Genomic DNA, 21,698 nt, shown 5'->3' on the forward strand with positions numbered 1-21,698 from the left:
AGTTTAACCCCGTTTTTGCAGTTTGTACTGATATGTTTTATGTTGTTCTTTGAAGGTATATGCACAACACCAGCCCCTGAACACATGAGGTTTACTCGACACGTGGTTACCCCAAATTACCACTCACGCAACACTCGAGAGAGCACAAAAACCGCCAACACGAGAAACGAACGCCAAGCAGGCATTGTATAACAAACCCAGATAAGTACACACCAACCCGAGAACCCTATGCTGGGTTGGATTGCGACACCCCTAACATAACATGCGAGAACAGTGGGCATATGTTACATGAGCATCATCCCTCACACATAACAATATGGCGGTAGCCACATTCAAAATTTACTCCCTCAATGTAAAAGGCCTCAATAGCCCGCACAAAAGACATCTGGCTGTCCAAGCTATGCACAAATCAAAAGCCGCTATCATATGTCTCCAGGAGACACACTTCTGTATCTGCAACCCTCCCCAAATACGCTCCACCTATTACCCCCAGGTATTCCATGCATACTCACCTCACAAATCCAAGGGGATTTGTTGCCATCCTATTCCACAAAGACTGGGTATTTCAGGAAACAAAGAGACATACGGACACGACGGGTAGACTGCTAATTCTAGCAGGTAACCTAAATGGCATGCTAGTCACAATCGTCTCCCTCTACGCCCCAAATGAGGCCCAGATCGCATTTATACGCAAATCCATGAAACTAATAGACAAAATCCGAATAGGCCACACAATCATATGTGGAGACTTCAACAGTACCCTGGACCAGACACTAGACATACAAAGGGAACAAAACACACCCCCAACCTCACACACAGTCTCCAATTGTAGCGAATTAAGCAAAACACTCTTCGCCAACAACCTATATGTTGCTTGGAGATCTACATACCCGCGAGAGAGGGACTACACTTATTTCTCGCAGGTACATAGAACGTACTCCAGAATTGACTTATGTCTGGTAGACAAAGCCACACTGATGAACATAGAGGAAGTGCACATAGGCCAGAGGAGCTGGTCAGACCACGCTCCACTGACAATCACATTCTGCTCCCTACACCAAGCTAGAGGTAGAGGGAAGTGGAGACTAAATGAAAGTCTCTTAGACAACCCACAAGTGCTAGATAATGTAACCAAGGAGGCGTCCGAATATTTCATGCACAACACGACTGATTCCACCCCAATCCAAACCATTTGGGTCGCACACAAGGCAGTCATGAGAGGCATATTCATTAGGGAAGGCTCAAAACGCAAAAAACACACAATTGACACCCATAGATCCCTGCAACAAGAACTAAAACACTTAGAAACACAAAACAAATCCAACCCACGCAAATCCTTAACTGCATGCATCAATGGGGTGCAGAAGGAATTACACGCATTCGACCTTATAACTACCGAAAGGTGAATGCGATCACTCAAACTCAAATATTACACACAGGGGAATAAAGCAGGTAAAATGTTAGCCAACAAACTAAAAACTAAACAATTGCAATCCAAAATTCCCTACATTGTATCTCCCACAAAAGGCAAGCTATACAATCCGCTGGAGATTGTCAATGAACTAGCGGAGTACTATGACCGACTATACAATCTTCAAAACGACTCCACACTGCCACAACCAACCATCAGAGATATAGATGATTTCTTGAAAGATATATCTCTGCCACAATTATCATCTCAAGCAAGCACACAATTAGACGCCCCGTTTACAAATGATGAAATTCGCAAGGCCATCCTTTCCCTGCCCAAACACAAAGCTCCAGGCCCAGACGAACTATCTAATTACTATTATCATAAACTAGAACCGCTCCTAACACCACATCTCACCAACCTGTTTAACACCATAAAAATGTTGGGCACCCTCCCAATGGAAATGTTGGAAGCACATGTCGTCACTCTGCCCAAACCCGGCAAGCCACCCATACAATGCGAAAACTTACACTCTATATCATTACTAAATGCAGACATCAAGCTATATGCGAAACTCTGGGCGCTAAGACTGAAAATCCATCTCAAAGACTTAGTATCAATAGAACAAGCGGGATTTGTCCCGGGGAGGCAGGCAGGTGACAACACCAGACACTTTATAAATTTAATCAACTGGTCAAAAACCAGCCAACAAGTGGGAACAGTTCTGGCGCTCGATGCCGAGAAGGCTTTTGACCGCCTGAACTGGGCATACATGAAAGCTACACTGCTTAAAATGGGACTCTCAACACAAACCCTGAGGGGAATTATGGCCTTGTACCAGTCCCCGTCGGCAAGGATCTTCAACTCCGGATTCATATCAGATAAATTCCACATTAGCAACGGCCAGGGCCGGCCTTAGGCATTTTGACGCCCTGTGCGAAAAATCTTCACAGCGCCCCCCCTCCCCCCGTCATCCATGTATGCTGTAATGTTTGTGTTGTCTGTGTATGTGATAGTAGGTGTGATGACTGTGTGTGATATGTATGCTATGTGTGATATTTGTAATGGGTGTATTAACAGTGTGTGATATGCGTGTATTGGTTGTATGTGACACACACACACACACACACACAGAGTCAGACGGCCATACACACACACAGGAAGACATCCACACACACACACAGGCAGACAGTCATACACACACACACAGACACACAAAGGCAGACAGTCTCACACACACACACAGACACACACAGGCAGACAGTCAGTCATACACACAGACACAGACAGTAATACACACAGACACACACAGAGGCAGACAGTCATACACACAGACACACACAGTCATACACACACACACACACACACACGCAGACAGTCATACACACAGACAAACACGCAGACAGTCATACACACAGACACACACAGGCAGACAGCCATACACACAGAGGCAGTCATACACACAATCACACACACAGAGGTAGACAGTCATACACACAGAGGCAGACAGTCATACACACAGAGGCAGACAGTCATACACACAGACACACACACAGAGGCAGACAGTAATACACACAGACACACAGTGGCAGACAGTCATATACACACACACACACACACAGGCAGACAGTCTCACACACACAGACACACACAGGCAGACAGTCAGTCATACACACAGACACAGACAGTAATACACACAGACACACACAGAGGCAGACAGTAATACACACAGACACACACAGAGGCAGACAGTAATACACACAGACACACACAGAGGCAGACAGTCATACACACAGACACACACAGAGGCAGACAGTCATACACACACACACAGACACACACAGGCAGACAGTCATACACAGACACACACACACAGGCAGACAGTCATACACACAGACACACACAGGCAGACAGTCATACACACACAGACAGTAATAAACACAGGCAGAGAGTCACACTCACCTGACAATCCCACAGTTACCTGTGGAGTTCATTGTGGAGGCAGTGCAGCTCCTGGTGACTGTTTGGTGGGGAAGCAGGGACTCCTTCCTGCTTCCCCTGCAGCAGTTTTCCGGCGCTTTTAGCTCCGCCCCCGCCGCACGGTAAGCTCCGCCCCCGCTGCAAATGTAAAAAAAAAAAATTTTTTTTTTTTTTTTTTTTTTTTTAAATCCACGGCGCCCCCTGCTCCATGGCGCCCTGTGCGGCCGCACAGCTCGCACACCCCTAAGGCCGGCCCTGGCAACGGCACACGCCAAGGCTGCCCATTATCCCCACTTTTGTTTATACTATGTCTGGAACCTCTTATACTACACATTAAACAACACCAGGGAATAGAGGGTCTATCCACTCCTGCAGGGACCCACAAAATAGCTCTCTTCACGGATGACGTACGTCTCTTCCTCACAAACCCTGCTTCCTCCATCCCAAACCTGATGACACTTCTTCTACAATACGGACAAGCATCATATTACAAAAACAATCTTAAAAAAACACAAGCACTACCCATAAACATCACCTCAACTGTGCTACAGTCTCTTAAGGTGCACCACCCCTTTGATTGGAGGAAAACCTCCTTGAAATACTTAGGAATCAATCTGACCAAATCACACAACCAGTTGCCTCAAGAAAACCATATATCCCTTTAACCTACAAGCTCCAAGCACAGTTGGATGCATGGCAAAACCTTGAAATATCATGGCTAGGGAGAGTTAATACTGTTAAAATAATGGCACTACCCCATATCCTATACTTATTCCGCACCATACCCATACCATTAGGCGACAAACTACTTCAAAGATTCCAGAACATGTTCAATGCATATATATGAAAAAAAAAAACAAGAATAGCCAGACGCCTCACATGGCTCCAAACAAAGGCGGTCTAGGTACCCCAAACGTTAAAGCTTACTACAGAGCGGCAGTCCTGGCACTAGGGCTAGACGCACTATCACGCACTACCCCCCAAATCTGGACCCCCCCTAGAAAATGCCTGCATTTGACCGTACACAGTAAACTCTATGCTAAGATCATACAAACCATGGGACCCAAACGAACACAAACCCCTGGCCAGTACAAGATTCTTAATAGATAGCTGGAGGAAATGGGCATGTTCGCTCACAGGCACGGACAACATCATGTACTTTGCCCCGATACACACAATTTCAGAACTATCAGTAGATATCAATATAGAACCATGGAGGCAACAGGGAATAATTTCAGTATCAAACTATACTCAAGGGAAGGTATCAAGCCATTCCCATTCCTTCAACGGGAATTTGAACTCCACCCTAGGGACGTCTTCACATACATCAGAACCAAGCATATTCTCCAATCCCTACAAACACGCCAATGCGATGAGTCACAACTAACTAATTTTGGGCTATACTGCATAGGGAAAAGACCGCAACTAAAACCACTATCCCTATGTTACACAGCACTGAACAATGCTGACCCATTCCACAAACACAAATACATAGAACAATGGGAATCAGAACTAAACATCAGTGTCTCCACTCCAATATGGTTACAAATGATTCAGACTACGAGAAAGGTGTCCCATAGCCTGACCCATTGGGAGGCGTACTGTAAGATACTGATGAGGTGGTACTTCGTACCTACCAAGTTGGCGAACATTTACCCATCGGTACCTGACACGTGCTGGAGATGCGATCTCCACATGGGAAATATGAGGCACATATTCTGGGATTGCCCACTACTGAGGGAACTTTGGCAAGCGATAGAACAAGCTATCAAACTGTTAACACCACGCAAAATACCGTTTACGCCAAAATGCTATTTACTCCATCTTTCCCCAGAATTGCTTTTAGACAACAACAGATGGGTCATTATGCACCTGCTGACAGCAACGAAGAACAGTATAGCCAGTCACTGGAAAAGCAAGCATACTCCTTCCCCTCTAGAAGTGTGGAACAGAATTGATGCTATTTCTGAATATGAGTGTATGGTGTACAGGTTGAAAGGCCAAACAGAGACACACGCTAAAAGATGGGCGAGTTGGCAGATGCATCGCACAAAAGTGAAAAAACTCAAACACGCACGATAGAGAGTGATTAAGCCACACTAAAACACGGTAAACACGTCACACTACAATGTAATGTGCCATACATCTCAGAACACACACTCGAGTAATACTATCCTATAAGCCAGGGTACGAGTGAGCTCTTACGTGCTCTTCCTCTTACCCCCCGCTGCACAAAGAATATTCAGGGTCGCTGCCTAAGTATACCAGTTCCCCTCCTCTCCCCGTTCCCCCCCACCTCAAATAACCAAGTTACATCTATTATCCATCAGAGCTCTAGCAGTAAACGAGGATAACGACTGAGGACAACGTCCATGTCATATGCATAACTATCTAAACAACTGTTAATACCTAGACACGTATTCCACTGTACAACACGAAATGTTTGGTCTAACCATTGTATAAAACAGTGTATAAAACGATTGTATAAAACGATTGAACTGAATGAACATGTAATGGTATTGAACAGAATGTAACTAATACCCGCCCCGTTTTCCCTTTTGTACCCCATTGTCATATTCATTACGTTGTGAAAAAACAATAAAAACTAAACATTGAAAAAAAAAATTTGATTTCATTCATAGACCAAGTGATAGCTGACCAATAGAGAGAAAAAAGGAGAAGCAGTAAAACAATATATATTTTCAAGCAGATTTTTACAGACACTTTGACAGCAGCTACTGAGGTATTCAAACAAGCAGTGATACAATCAGGATTATTAACTAAAGTTAGACTGTAAAGTGAATTCAAAGTAAATTTTACATTTAAGGTCAAAATACCATGGGAAAAAATGGAAAATTTAAAAGTTTGTTATGCTTTCACTTTGGCTACCCTGGCCCTAACTTTGAAATGCACTTTGATTTCTCACTTTGGTGAATAACTCTGAGTGTTTTAACTTTTGTCTTTGTGGGAGTGGGACACAGGCTTGGCTTCTGCTGTATCTAGGGGCAATTGAAACAACTGTGGGTGCAATGAGGTGGAACGGCAAGATGTGCAGCGCTAGGCTCCGCTCTCTCACATTTGCTTTCACCTCCTTTCATTTGGTTCCACCGCCCCCTCACCATTGGCACCAGGTGGCAGAGCTGGAAGGAAAAAGTTAGAAGCTGACAAACTGTTTGAGGAAAACATGCCAAATGTAGCTTGCTACTGTATGTAGGCTTAGCTTACTGCTTTATCTAGATTGATTGCTAGGTAATGCCAAGGGCACGTGTTTGGGAGATAGGAGATTAACATTTTGCCACTGATCCTTAAGTGAAACTAGGTTATTAATGTACAGTTGATAAAAGTTTTTGTTTGTTTTTTTCCATTAACTGTTTGGAGAAAAAAAATATTTTGGGGGGTGAAGTGTAGTGGCCAGCACTGTGCAGGTTTGCTTCACCAAGCACCAACCCGTTTTGAACCACAAACACTTAGCTATGCTGAATAAAGTTTTGTTAGTTTACACAATACATATTTATTCATATACCTAATTTATTGTCATCAGAAAAACAAATCCACAGTCACAGTTTTAACATTATTGTTCATTGTATGATACGAATGTTATATTATACTGTCATTGTCATTGAAAATGTATTATCAATAAAAAATATTTGAACAGAAAAACAAACCCACAGTCATCAATTTTACTTTATAAGCGTAAGAAGAAATTAAGGAAGGATAGGGAATAAAGTCCTGTTCCCAATGCACTATTAGCAGTAGTGCCATAGAGTCTGAATACTTCTTTCTCTGTCATGAGGACTGCTAAACTGACACCTCTTCCACTGCTGCCTCCATCACCACCACCACTATTAGCAGTATTCAGCATCAGGACAGTGGGATTAGCAGCATGTCCATTACATCCACTTCACCAGCCAGAAGGCAATTGGATTTTCCATAGCTTTTACATGATACAAAAACGTCTTCTGCTTGTTCCACTGGCACTGCATCACATTGTTCCGTAGCTAGTTCAAGCATTACAGTTTATGTGCTTTTTGGTGCTTGGAGGATGGGATCAGTGGTATTGTTGACATTTCCTGTGTTGCCTATTTCTTCTACCCCCCTCCTACCCAAGAAGCAACTAAATGAGAGCTCAGAAGAAACTTTGTTGGCACCACCAGTGTCACTCTTTACTGAAGAGGTAAAGTAGTGTAGAGTACCCAAGTAATGTCCTCAAACTCTTATCTTGGTGGTGGTGTTGATGAATCTAGTGATGATATAGCTCTTTCCCGCAACAATCCAGACATTTGTTAAAGTCTGTCCCAGGAAAAAAATTGACTATGTAGATGATAGAGAAATTACAAGAAGATAGTCTGGAGGGGATAGGCAGCTATCCACTATTTTCTGAAACTGCTGTGAACTTTAAACTTTGTCTAAGTCCATCTCTATCTGCAGTAAAACTGCTTTATTTCAGGGGCGGAGCTGACTGAGCTAGCAGAAGGACGCATGGTGCTTGCTAACAGCCGACAATATTATAATCATTTTATGTCCTTTTGCACCCAAACAATTTCATTTGGCTCACACCTACTTCCACAATTACTATGGGCCAGAGACACAAGAAAATTGTTCCTAATCAGCCCGCTAAACATGCTGCTATGAAGTCCTTCCTGATACGAAGGTCCTCACAGGCTTTACCTAAAATGGCGGCCAAGGAATGCTCTGAATCAAAATACTCAGATGACTACAAGGAGGGACAGCCTGTATCGAATCCAAGGCCCTCCTCCTATGAAACCAAAGGTTCGGATGATGATGCTACCCCATCTACTAATGGGTATATCAAGTCTTTGTTCCAGGACTTTAAGAAGATGTTCCAAGTTGAGTTGGGAGGCCTCCAACAAAAGGAGGGAGATCTATCCAAGTGAATATTTACCCTGGAGTCTGTCCCACACCAGCACCATCCACCTTCAGGGTTTTCACCCGACCAGCAGAGTAAGGTCCTGGATAGGATTGCGGGTCTGGAGTTGTCGGTGGAGTCCCTTCTCCTCCAGCAGAGAAATAGAAATGTGAGGATCAGGAGAATGACGTAGAGTATTGCACCAAATGACTTGCTGCCCCAGATGACGGAAGCTACTGCGGTGGATCGGGTATACAGAATATGTAGGGCCATTGCAGTCCCAGTTTACTCTCCCCGGGATGTGGTGACACAATTCATTTGTATAACATACAAAATGTCGATACTGCAAAAGGCCTGAACAAGGGCCGAATATAAAAACTTCAAGCTCATAATCTACAGGGACTTACTCTTTCAAACAGTGCAATGGCACAAAGGCTCCTCTGTGGTTCAGGGCCAGACTGGCACACCAGGATACCGGGAAATTTCCTGGTGGGCCGTTGGCACCTGGGGCCGGGCAGACAGCTGGGTGTGCTGGCGGCCGCAAGGGAGCTCTGATGGCGGCTGCAGGGGGAGCTGGCTTTTCTGTCTCTGCTCCCCCGCCTTCACCCGCTACTTATTGAAACCGGGGCCAGCATATGATGTCATATTCCGGCCCCTGGTTTCATTAATTAGCGTGCAAGGGCGGGGGAGCAGAGACAGAACAGCCAGCATCCCCGGCGGCCACCATCAGAGCTCCCCCTGCGGCCGCCAGCACACCCAGCTGTCTGCCCACAGGTAGCACAATTATGTGTGCCAGTCTATCAGTGTGAGTATATGTGTGTGTCTGTGTCATGCTGTGTGTGTGTCTGTCATGCTGTGTGTGTCTGTGTTATGCTGTGTGTGTCATGGTGTGTGTGTCTGTCTGTGTCACGGTGTATGTGTGTCTGTGTCATGGGGTGTATGTGTGTGTCTGTCTGTGTCACGGTGTGTGTGTGTCTTTGTCACTGTCTGTCTGTGTCATGGTGTGTGTGTCAAGATGTGTGTGTGTCTGTCTGTTTCATGGTGTGTGTGTATGTGTCTGTCTGTGTCATGGTGTGTGTCTGTCATGGTATGTGTGTATGTCTGTCATGGAATGTGTGTGTCAAGGTGTGTGTGTCTGTCTGTCATGGTGTGTGTGTCTGTCATGGTATATGTGTGTGTCTGTGTCTGTGTCTGTCATGGTGTATGTGTTTTTACGCACCTTTTTTTCCCCCACGTCGTGCTGGTCTCCCTTCGATTGGCCCTGCCTCTATGGCTGAGATCATCAAGCTTGATAATCTCAGCCAATCCGCACTGACACAGGGAGCACCTCTAGTGACCGTCTGAGTGTCTGTCACTAGAGGTGTCACTAGGAAGTGCTAGTGAGTGAGCTTGCTTGCGTGTGTGTGTGTGTGTGCCGCTAGTGAGTGAGCTTGTGTTTTTATGTCAATGAGCTTATGTATATCAGTAAGATTGTTTGTCTATGAGGCTGTGTATCAATGAGCTGGTGTGTGTAAGTGAGATTGTCTGTGTCCGCATTTGAGTATGCTTACTGTATAATTAAACGTTTTACTCTGAAAGGACCAATATTTTATATTAGAAAAGGCAATATATATACCGGTAATTAAAATCACAAATTGTTATAAAAATAGATAATTTATTTATTTTTATATTCAAATGATAATAATATAAGTAACATGCGTGATAATAATCAATGGAATTCGAGTATAACATGAATATGCAATACAATATGGTAATTTAAAACAAACATTTCCTAATGACCAAGACGTAGTTTAAAATCTAAAGCATTAGGTGTCAAGATTGATTTACGATAGGCTTCACAGAGAGAATGTGAAAGTTTCACTGGGAGACAGAGAATTCTTCAGCGTGTAGCGTAAAGCAATAAAGCCATAAAGACTTTCTGCTGGCAGTTTAGAAATAACCCTTGCAATGCTGGCTAGACCTCTTCTAGGGATTTAAGATCTACTCTTGTGTGATTTTAAATAAAAATAATATTTAAATAGTCATAGTCTTTAATCATTTCCTTGCATCCAATGAGAAATCTTACTATGTTACATAAGCTGATATTTTAATTAATTTGTCTAAATAGATATTTTATCTTATTTTAGAGCCAATCAATACAGCTGGATAAATGGTCATGATATGCTAACGTGATATTAATCACACCAATACATTAATGGCTATATTAATCCCAGCTGCAGATAGGATGCTATAACCATATATATATTCTTTAATAATTAAGATTTCTAAATATGAAATCTAATCATGATTTATCCAGTCATATATCATGCTATTAATTTAATTAATTTAAATTAATTAATTAAATGCCTGTATATTTACCAGTTAAGTAGATATTTTCTCATCAGATGTTCTCAGGTAGCTAAGTGTCATGGGTCTCTTTCTCTGCATGGAGTGTCTTGATTTTCTGAGTGTCCGATTCTGCCTGGATCTCTCTGAATCTCCCTGAATCTCCCGAGAGTGTTGTAATGTCTCTCTCTTCAATCTTTGAATTCCCGACTCTTCCCTTGTCTTAACTTTTTAAAGGGGAAATTCCTCTAAGTGATAGCCAATCACAAATGTGGGGTGTGGTTGCCTTCTAGGTAACCATTCTCGTATTTGGACTCTAGATGGCAGTATTGTTCCACTACACATACCTATCCAGGAAAGAGTTAACTTTTCCTGGTGGCTATTTTTGACGTCATTTACGTTATCTATATGTGGCCTATAACTTATATTTTCTGTCAGATCAAGAGGATTTATTCAGACTATGCGTCTGCAAATTCTGCTATAATTCCTAAAATTGATAGTTTGTGAACTAAGTTTCACCTTAACCCCTTAACGACCAAACTTCTGGAATAAAAGGGAATCATGACATGTCACACATGTCATGTGTCCTTAAGGGGTTAAACTATAATGGGACGTTGTACAATATCGAAAGTAAAATTTAATTATTTAATCCTCTGTCACCCAGGTCTGGGTTTTTAGAATTTATTATATTCCATTAGTACCTAGACGGTCTGTTATCACTTGGTTTGCTTATGTTACACATTCCATTCAGCTCGGGCAAAGCGGTCAGTTTTAGAGAAAGGATAGAAATTTTGTGTCTCTTTGTTAACTTGAAGATACAAAATGGAGTCTGGTCTATTTAGATTGACTTCAGAATATACACTTTGTATTTCTATCATAGCACAAAATGTCTGCCGATATAAATACCCTGACAATATATATATATATATATATATATATATATATATATATATATATATATATTATTTAATCATCTGGGGTGGCAAGACATAGCTTTACATATTACATGCGACAATATATGGCGCAATGACTTATGGGGCTGGCATAGATATTTTTCCAGGGCTGCTTTGTATCCCCAGTCCGGCCCTGCTGTGGTTACAGCAGTACTCCAAGACAGGGGAATGCCAGAATGGGGGCCCCGCAGAGGCCTTACAGCCACCCATCCTGGCAACCAATGCTACCTCTCCTCGCCTGACGACCCTGAGGAATTTTTTAGCCTGTTGGGTTTACAGCCTACTAAGTAGGCAAAGGTTACCTAACATGATGCTTGATGAGACACCAACTTGTATCAATGTTATTCTTATGATGCATGTCAAAAATAAAGAATTTATTTTAAAAAAAATTGCCTAGTGTAGCTGTGCATACACCTTGAATGCTCTTTGGTAAAGAGGGCATTGATTCTCTTAGCCCCAGCTTCTCTAGTGTATCTGCGTCAGTCTAGTTGACAGTTCTGTCAGTCTTTGTTTTGCTGTTTATAGTGACTGTGGTATGAGCATATCCGTGTACTTTGCAGCAGCCAGGATCTATGTTTGACCTCCAGCGTCGCTCAATTCCCCATAGGAAAGCATTGAAAATCTTTTTCAATGCTTTCCTATGGGGAGACCTAATGCGCATGGGCGGCATTGCAGTAGGTCTCCTCGGCCGTTGGGCGGGATCAGTCTCACCCACCGGCCGACGGAGTCAGTAGGAGGAGCGGTGCGGAGGAGGAGGCAGCAACGAGGGACATCATCGCTGCCTCAGGTAAGTGACTGAAGGGGTTTTCACCCCTTCAGTAACTGGGGATTGGGTGGTGGGAGGGAGAGGGAACCTGCAGTGCCAGGAAAATGGATTGTTTTCCTGGCACTGGAGTTTTCCTTTAACCAAGAAGAATTAGTGTGAGGGGAGAACTTAAACTTTGCGATGGAACAGAAGTTTTAGCTTTTTTTTACATTTTATTTATTTATTTATTTTAATGTTTGTTGGGAGCAGACCACCTCAGAAATGGTTACTTTAACCAAAACAAATGTTTTATGCAAAAACACTTTTTTTTGGTTCTAGGAACTTTTTAAATCACAATATGTTGGCATTTTGTCTACATACAGCAATACGGCTGTGTATCCTGTTGTAAAATTAGGAGACAGCATTCCAAAAGCTGACAGTGGATTATCATTATTCATACGTGCTTTATTTGACCATGTTTATTTATTGTTAATACCTAATTGTTATTTTAAAACAAAGGGACACTGCAGGCACCAAAACAACTTACTTCAATCTATATGAAGCTCACATTGCTTGAAAGCAGACTCTATTAAGTAGACTCTTTCATGTAGGAGTTAGAAAACCAGGAGTTACTTGGAGTGGTTTGTATACTGTGGAGAGTGGTTGGTATTTTATTTTTGTTTAATCTGTTTTTATTAGCAGAGTTTTTTTTACTTTTTTACTTTTTTTTTGCTGTGTTATGTTTTTCCCCCCTCTTTTGTGCTGCTGCTTGATTGATTGGGGGAGTGTTCATTAATTGCACCTGTGTGGGATTGTATTCCCATAAAGGCTACCCCTAACTCACTGAGCCTGCTCACATTGCTTGAAAGCAGAAACCAGGAGTTGAAACTAACAAGGGGTTTAAACTAACAAGGTAATTGTTTTATTGTTCTGTATCTGGGGAAATGCGTGTTAGCAAGATTGGTGGTTTGACTCAATGCACATCTTGTTGCATGTATGGATGCCTGGATGTACCCGTCCAGGGTCAATGCCTCTGTGACGGTTGTGTGCAAGTGTTTTTTCTGGAAGATCAGATTGGAGATCTCGAGAAGCAAATCGAAACATTGAGGGAGATCAACAATATGCAGAGGAGTCTGCTGCTCACTGTGCAGAGTTTAGTGGGAACAGGTAGTGTAGAGGGAGGAGATAAGACAAATGGGGAACAGGCACGTAGCTGGGTGACAGTGGGGCGAGGAAGCAGGGGGGAGGGAAGAGGAAAGGGCTAGCTAGTCCTGATTTAGTGCAACCTAGCAGATTTGCCCGTTTGAGTGAAAATGTTGGGAGCATCAGCTCAGGAGTGGCTGTATTAGAGGAAGCTGTTACTTCTGACAGCTGAGGGAACAGCCCCTCTAGTACTGGTGGGGATCAAAATGTAAGAAAGGCAAGACAGGTTGTGGTGGTAGGGGACTCTATCATTAGGAGAGTAGATAGGGCAATCTGCCGCTCTGATCGGCTCAACCGGCAGTTTGCTGTCTCCCAGGTGCTCGGGTCCGGCATGTTGCTGACAGAGTGGATGGATTATTGGGAAGGGACTGGGGATGACCCAGTGGTCATGGTCCATGTTGGTACCAATGACAAAGTAAGAGGAAGATGGAAGGTCCTAAATAATTATTTCAGGGAATTAGGTAGCAAACTTAAGAAAAGGACCTCCAAGGTGATATTCTCTGAGATATTACCTGTGCCATGCGCTAGAGTGGAAAGGCAGTGGGAGATTAGAGAGGTCAATGCGTGGCTGAAGTCTTGGTGCAGGAAGCAGGGTTTGGGGTTTTTAGAGCACTGGGCCGACTTTGCGCTTGGGTACAACTTTTATAGTAGTGATGGGTTGCACCTTAACGGGAGAGGGTCTGTAGTGCTGGGGGATAGGATGGCTAGAAGGTTGGAGGAGATTTGAAACTAGTAGTAGAGGGGGAGGGTCATAGCAATATGCAAAATGGAGATAGGACAGAAAGGAGATGGGCTTTAGCTCAGTATAAGTGGGGTGGAGACAGGGGGCAAGCTCAGAACAGAGAAGGTGTGTAATGTTGATAATTCACAAAAAGTACAAGTGACTCATGATATTAAATGTATGCTTACTAATGCAAGGAGCCTAAATAACAAAATGGGGGAACTAGAGGCAGTAGCATACACTAAACAATATGATATAATAGGCATAACTGAAACATGGTAGGATGAGACACATGACTGGACAGTTAACTTAAATGGGTACATGTTATTTAGGAAGGATAGGAAAAACAAGAAGGGTGGTGGGGTATGTTTGTATGTCAACCATGAGTTAAAGACAAATCTTAAGCAAGTGGAATGTGATGAGGAAAATGTGGAAGCTTTACGGGTAAATATCTGCTGGGGGGAAAAGAAGGGAAATCAACTATTGGTTGGGATATGTTATAAACCACCTAATGTTAATATTGACGAGGAACAACAGCTGTTTGAGCAAATTGAGAAAGCTGCAAATCTGGGTAACACTTTAATTATTGGAGATTTTAATTAAGAGGGACTAGTAGCTCAGCAAAAGGAATTAGGTTTTTAAACTTGTTAAATGACAAAATTAATAAAAGAAATGGAACATATCAGCTATGAAGAAAGGTTAACAAATGTAAACCTATTTAGTTTGGAAAAACGTCGCCTGAGAGGGGATATGATAACATTATACAAATATATTCGGGGCCAATACAAACCATTGTGTGGCAATCTATTCACAAACCGGACTTTGCATAGGACACGAGTTCATGCGTTTAGACTGGAAGAAAGAAGATTTCGTCTAAGGCAAAGGAAAGGTTTTCTTTACTGTAAGAACAATAAGGATGTGGAATTCTCTGCCTGAAGAAGTGGTTTTATCAGAGTCCATACAGATGTTCAAACAGCTACTAGATGCATACTTGCAAAAACAGAATATTCAAGGATATAATCTTTCAATGTAGGATAATAACTGCTTGATCCAATGATAAATCTGACTGCCATTCTGGGGTCAAGGATTTTTTTTCCTAGCTTGTTGCAAAATTGGAAGTGCTTCAAACTGGGTTTTTTGTTTGCCTTCTTTTGGATCAACACCAAAAAACAAATGTAAGGAAGGCTGAACTTGATGGACGCAAGTCTCTTTTCAGCTATGTAACTATGTAAGTTATTATGGAGCAAGGAGGCCACAGGAGGCACTCTTATCTCAAGGGGCTAAATCATTCTTGAACAGTTTATTTGGCCAAAAGTTTGAAATTATTTTCAATTCTTTACAGTTCACACTATAGAGAACAACCCTAACAGAATAGATTTGGAACTTTGATAGAGTCTGCTGTAGGAAATGGAGTCAAGGAACTAGCAACTATTTCTTTTTAGTTCTTGTGATATTTAATTAATGCTACCTGAACCCCAGAGACTTGAAAACATAGAAAAAGGTCAACCACATCAGCCATTGAATAAACTCTGCATAGAGCAAATGGAGTACCCATAATATGTTTTTGTGTACACATTGTTTTAGGACATTTCTAATTTATTGAGACCTTGTTTATAATTCTAACTATCCAGTGATGGGTATTTAATCACAAGCCTACTCAAGCAAAGCAGAAAGTAAAACGTGCCAATGGGACACTTGCCAACATATAGTGTGTTTTTCTATTCATTTAGGGAGAAATTTCTTGGCCGATAGAAAGACAGAATGTTTACTTTTAAAACTGATTCGATTTTCTACTTACCGTATATACTCGAGTATAAGCCGACCCGAATATAAGCCGAGGCCCCTAATTTTTCCCCAAAAAACTGGGAAAACTTATTGACTCGAGTATAAGACTAGGGTGGGAAATGCAGCAGCTACTGGTAAATTTCTAAATAAAATTAGATCCTAAAAAAAATATATTAATTGAATATTTATTTACAGTGTGTGTATAATGAATGCAGTGTGTGCGTATGAGTGCAGCGTGTGTGCGTATGAGTGCAGCGTGTGTGTGTATGAGTGCAGCGTGTGTGTATGAGTGCAGCGTGTGTGTATGAGTGCAGTGTGTGTATGAGTGCAGCGTGTGTATGAGTGCAGCGTGTGTATGAGTGCAGTGTGTGTGTGTGTATGAATGCAGTGTGTGTGTGTATGAATGCAGTGTGTGTGAGTGCAGTGTGTGTATGAATGCAGTGTATGAATGCAGTGTGTGCAGGGCCGGTGCAAGGATATTTGCCCCCCCCATATGTCCTGACCTCCCCTCCTCCTCCCTCAGTGGTCCTTACCTCCCCACCCCCGTGTTCCTTCACCCCCCTCCCCCAGTGGTCCTGACTCACCCCTCCCCTAGTGGTCCTTACTTCCCCCTCCCCTCCCCTAGTGGTCCTTACTTCCCCCTCCCCTCCCCTAGTGGTCCTTATCCCCCCCTCCCTCCCCTAGTGGTCCTTATCCCCCCCTCCCTCCCATAGTGGTCCTTATCCCCCTCCCTCCCATAGTGGTCCTTATCCCCCCCCTCCCTTCCTCCCATAGTGGTCCTTATCCCCCCCTCCCTCCCATAGTGGTCCTTATCCCCCCTCCCTCCCATAGTGGTCCTTATCCCCCCCCTCCCTCCCATAGCGGTCCTTATCCCCCCCCTCCCTCCCATAGCGGTCCTTATACCCCCCTCCCTCCCATAGTGGTCCTTATCCCACCCCCTCCCTCCAATAGTGGTCCTTATCCCCCCCCTCCCTCCCATAGCGGTCCTTATACCCCCCCTCCCTCCCATAGTGGTCCTTATCCCACCCCCTCCCTCCCATAGTGGTCCTTATACCCCCCCCCTCCCACAGTGGTCCTTATACCCCCTTTTTTTTATTATTTTTTTTATTATTATTTTTTTTATTATTATTTCTTATTTTATTTATTTTTCGTCCCCCCTCCCTGCTTGATACATGGCAGGGAGGGGGGCTCTCCTTCCCTGGTGGTCCAGTGGCAGTTCAGTGGGGGGGAGAGGGGGGCTGGCAGAGCTGTACTTACCTGTTCTGCAGCTCCTGTCAGCTCTCTCCTCCTCTGCGCCGTCCGTGCAGCTCCCTCTGTCAGCTCACACTGTAAGTCTCGCGAGAGCCGCGGCTCTCGCGAGACTTACACTGGGAGCTGACTGAGGTGCTGAACGGACGGCGCGGAGGAGGAGAGAGCTGACAGGAGCTGCAGAACAGGTAAGTACAGCTCTGCCAGCCCCCCTCTCCCCCGGTCTGTATTATGGCAATGCAAATTGCCATAATACAGACCTTGACTCGAGTATAAGCCGAGTTGGGGTTTTTCAGCCCAAAAAATGGGCTGAAAAACTCGGCTTATACTCGAGTATATACGGTATTCCTAAATGCCCTGAACCAGTAAATACCTTATAGTAATATTAAAAACATGCATTTAACTGTCATTTGATGGTGTGTCATCTTGCCTATCTGAAACATTTTTTTGCCATCACATATATAAAATAAAATAAGGTCTTCCTTGAAAATGAATATTTTGTCGTTCTTAGTTTTAATTCATTTTAATATATTTATAAAAAAACTTTATAAAATAGTAAAATATTAAAAGGATGATAAATTCCTATATCAAATAGCTCGACATTATTTATATACTCAGTCTAATTTTTCTCATACTACCAGCTGTCTTTCACAAGGTCTTTTCATAATATGGATTATTTATTTTATATATTTTCTCTTATAAGGATCTTATACACAGTAGGCTTCAATGAAAGAATTAAGTCAAACGGGGGGATAAAGGTAGCGCCAGGAATTATAAAAGCAGAGATGTGTTGTAACATATATATATATATATATATATATATATATATATATATATATATATATACAGGGAGTGCAGAATTATTAGGCAAATGAGTATTTTGACCACATCATCCTCTTTATGCATGTTGTCTTACTCCAAGCTGTATAGGCTCGAAAGCCTACTACCAATTAAGCATATTAGGTGATGTGCATCTCTGTAATGAGAAGGGGTGTGGTCTAATGACATCAACACCCTATATCAGGTGTGCATAATTATTAGGCAACTTCCTTTCCTTTGGCAAAATGGGTCAAAAGAAGGACTTGACAGGCTCAGAAAAGTCAAAAATAGTGAGATATCTTGCAGAGGGATGCAGCACTCTTAAAATTGCAAAGCTTCTGAAGCGTGATCATCGAACAATCAAGCGTTTCATTCAAAATAGTCAACAGGGTCGCAAGAAGCGTGTGGAGAAACCAAGGCGCAAAATAACTGCCCATGAACTGAGAAAAGTCAAGCGTGAAGCTGCCAAGAAGCCACTTGCCACCAGTTTGGCCATATTTCAGAGCTGCAACATCACTGTAGTGTCCAAAAGCACAAGGTGTGCAATACTCAGAGACATGGCCAAGGTAAGAAAGGCTGAAAGACGACCACCACTGAACAAGACACACAAGCTGAAACGTCAAGACTGGGCTAAGAAATATCTCAAGAGGGGGGCGGGGCCTGACCATCATGGCCGACAGACGTGTGCCTGGTGAGCTCCTCACACAAACTGCGAGAATCCAGCCACAAACAGGGATGTTGACCCCAAAAAAGCAACCAGCGAGTAAGCACATCGTACCTGACCGATGGGGAACACTCCCAGATGACTCCGGAGTCCCGCCAGCCGACTTACAGCCGAGCACCGGTTCTGAGGCCTACCCTCGTGGGGGCACTCATGGGGGGAGGAAACGGCCGATCCTCCGCCCTGAGGCCGCCGAATTCAAGCAAGCAGCCCGTTCCCCCCCCTATGGACCGGCGGGGGTCATCCCGGTCCCTGCTGGGGAAATACAGACGCATGAGAATGGTTCCCAGAGACACACCGCAACCTCCCGCTCCTGGGCCGCATCCAAAATGGCCGACGGAGCGGAGAACTCTCCCACAACGACTTGGGAAGCCAACTTTAACGCAGCCTTTAATAAGATCTGCGAGACATTCTGGTGCCGGATCGCAGCACGAGCAGAGAATCAAACATCAGCTCCCTTGGCGACTGGTTCCATTAAGCAAGAAGACCCAGATACCCGCATGGACGAAGTTGCAGTCTCAGCCACCCACCCTTCTTCTGGGCTGGGTACTCACCTGGAGACACCTCTCCTACGCCAGCCATACACCTGGGGAGACTCGAAGTTACCCTGGGCACATGATCCTCCCAACGGGATCCATGGCAAGACGGCACGAGTTCCCTTTAAGGCCTCAGGCCGAAGACAAGTGGCAAGCAGACTCCACAAGTCCAGAAACCACTGGAAGCATCCTGCAAACAAGTCAGCTGTCAGAGTCTCTGCCAAGGAAGAACTACCGAGCACAGCACTGCTGCCTTTCAACCGTGAGTGGGTTACACAGGCTCCCTCCTCGCTGCCCGACAACCAAGCATCCCAAGACCATTGCGCTGCCTCACCCTGCGGAGTGGGATAGAGACACTTACCAATGCCCTTGCCCGGGTCCTCAAGGACACTCGCTTAGCAACCATGGACCTGCCTGGACCTGAGGGTCTCATCCATAATGGGTTACCCTGGTCTAACATGCTTATTCTACCCTATCTCTTTCTTACCTGTCAATCTAATATCGTGTCCTAACATGCAAACGCTTAGATATTGGTTTATCACTGTATTTACATACCATTCTTAGTAATGTACCTAATAACACACACCCAGTAGCAACATGAAAGATGTATAAGCTATAGCAAACGAGTCACACACTAACACTAGCTATTCTCACTTATCATTTATACTTGCACTCGAGTATGCCTCATTGCCTTTGCAACAGGCTTCCTACACTATGTGACATGCTGAATAGTTTATGTCTGTTTTATCATAGTAAAGTGCAAATCTCTGTGGCGATGCTTTATGTCTATGCTAGTAATTATGCTACAGATTTAATCCCGTTGTTGACTAGTATTGCTATTTCCTACCTTGTTCTTAACTACCTGATCACAAGACAATAGTTTGCCTTGCGTTACGCCTGAATGTTTTAAAGTTAAAAATTGTGCAGATCTAGCCTATGCCTTATATATGTCAAATACAAGTTGTCGGTACCTGCTGTTGTGGCATTACCTGCATGTATGTAAACCTTTGCACGCAAAAATAAAAATTTACAAAAAAAAAGAAATCTCTCAAGACTGATTTTTCTAAGGTTTTATGGACTGATGAAATGAGAGTGAGTCTTGATGGGCCAGATGGATGGATTGGTAAAGGGCAGAGAGCTCCAGTCCGACTCAGACGCCAGCAAGGTGGAGGTGGAGTACTGGTTTGGGCTGGTATCATCAAAAGGCTTGTGGGGCCTTTTCGGGTTGAGGATGGAGTCAAGCTCAACCCAGTCCTACTGCCAGTTTCTGGAAGACACCTTCTTCAGGCAGTGGTACAGGAAGAAGTCTGCATCCTTCAAGAAAAACATGATTTTCATGGAGGACAATGCTCCATCACACGCGTCCAAGTACTCCACAGCGTTGCTGGCAAGAAAGGGTATAAAAGAAGAAAATCTAATGACATGGCCTCCTTGTTCACCTGATCTGAACCCCATTGAGAACCTGTGGTCTATCATCAAATGTGAGATTTACAAGCAGGGAAAACAGTACACCTCTCTGAACAGTGTCTGGGAGGCTGTGGTTGCTGCTGCACGCAATGTTGATGGTGAACAGATCAAAACACTGACAGAATCCATGGATGGCAGGCTTTTGAGTGTCCTTGCAAAGAAAGGTGGCTATATTGGTCACTGATTTGTTTTTGTTATGTTTTTGAATGTCAGAAATGTATATTTGTGAATGTTGAGATGTTATATTGGTTTCACTGGTAAAAATAAATAATTGAAATGGGTATATATTTGTTTTTTGTTAAGTTGCCTAATAATTATGCACAGTAATAGTCACCTGCACACACAGATATCCCCCTAAAATATCTATAACTAAAAACAAACTAAAAACTACTTCCAAAAATATTCAGCTTTGATATTAATGAGTTTTTTGGGTTCATTGAGAACATGGTTGTTGTTCAATAATAAAATTAATCCTCAAAAATACAACTTGCCTAATAATTCTGCACTCCCTGTATATTTGGACATTTGGACATTCTTTGGACATTCTTTTGCTTTTTAGTTTGTCTTCTTATATATATAAGGTTTTTTTAATATATATATATATTGATTTTCTATTTTCTACTTTTGATGGAATAAACACCATTTGTATTTTCAAGTCCGTGAGTGCAGCCTGCTTTACTCTACTAACTACAATTTACCTCCCTGAAAGACTGGCACCCGGCGAGCCTCATGAGGCATACTTCTATACACCAAGCGTGAGTGCAAGGAACTTTTGTATTTTTTATCCTATAAGAGTCAATTCAAAGTTCTAACCCATACCTATAAAGCACTGAACAATTCTAGCCCCTCTTATATCTCATCACAGATCCATAGGTATGCTCCTTCTCGGTCTCTCCGCTCTGCCCGTGACCTTCTCC

Source organism: Pelobates fuscus, chromosome 2 (genome assembly GCF_036172605.1).
Source record: "Pelobates fuscus isolate aPelFus1 chromosome 2, aPelFus1.pri, whole genome shotgun sequence".
NCBI lineage: Eukaryota > Metazoa > Chordata > Amphibia > Anura > Pelobatidae > Pelobates > Pelobates fuscus.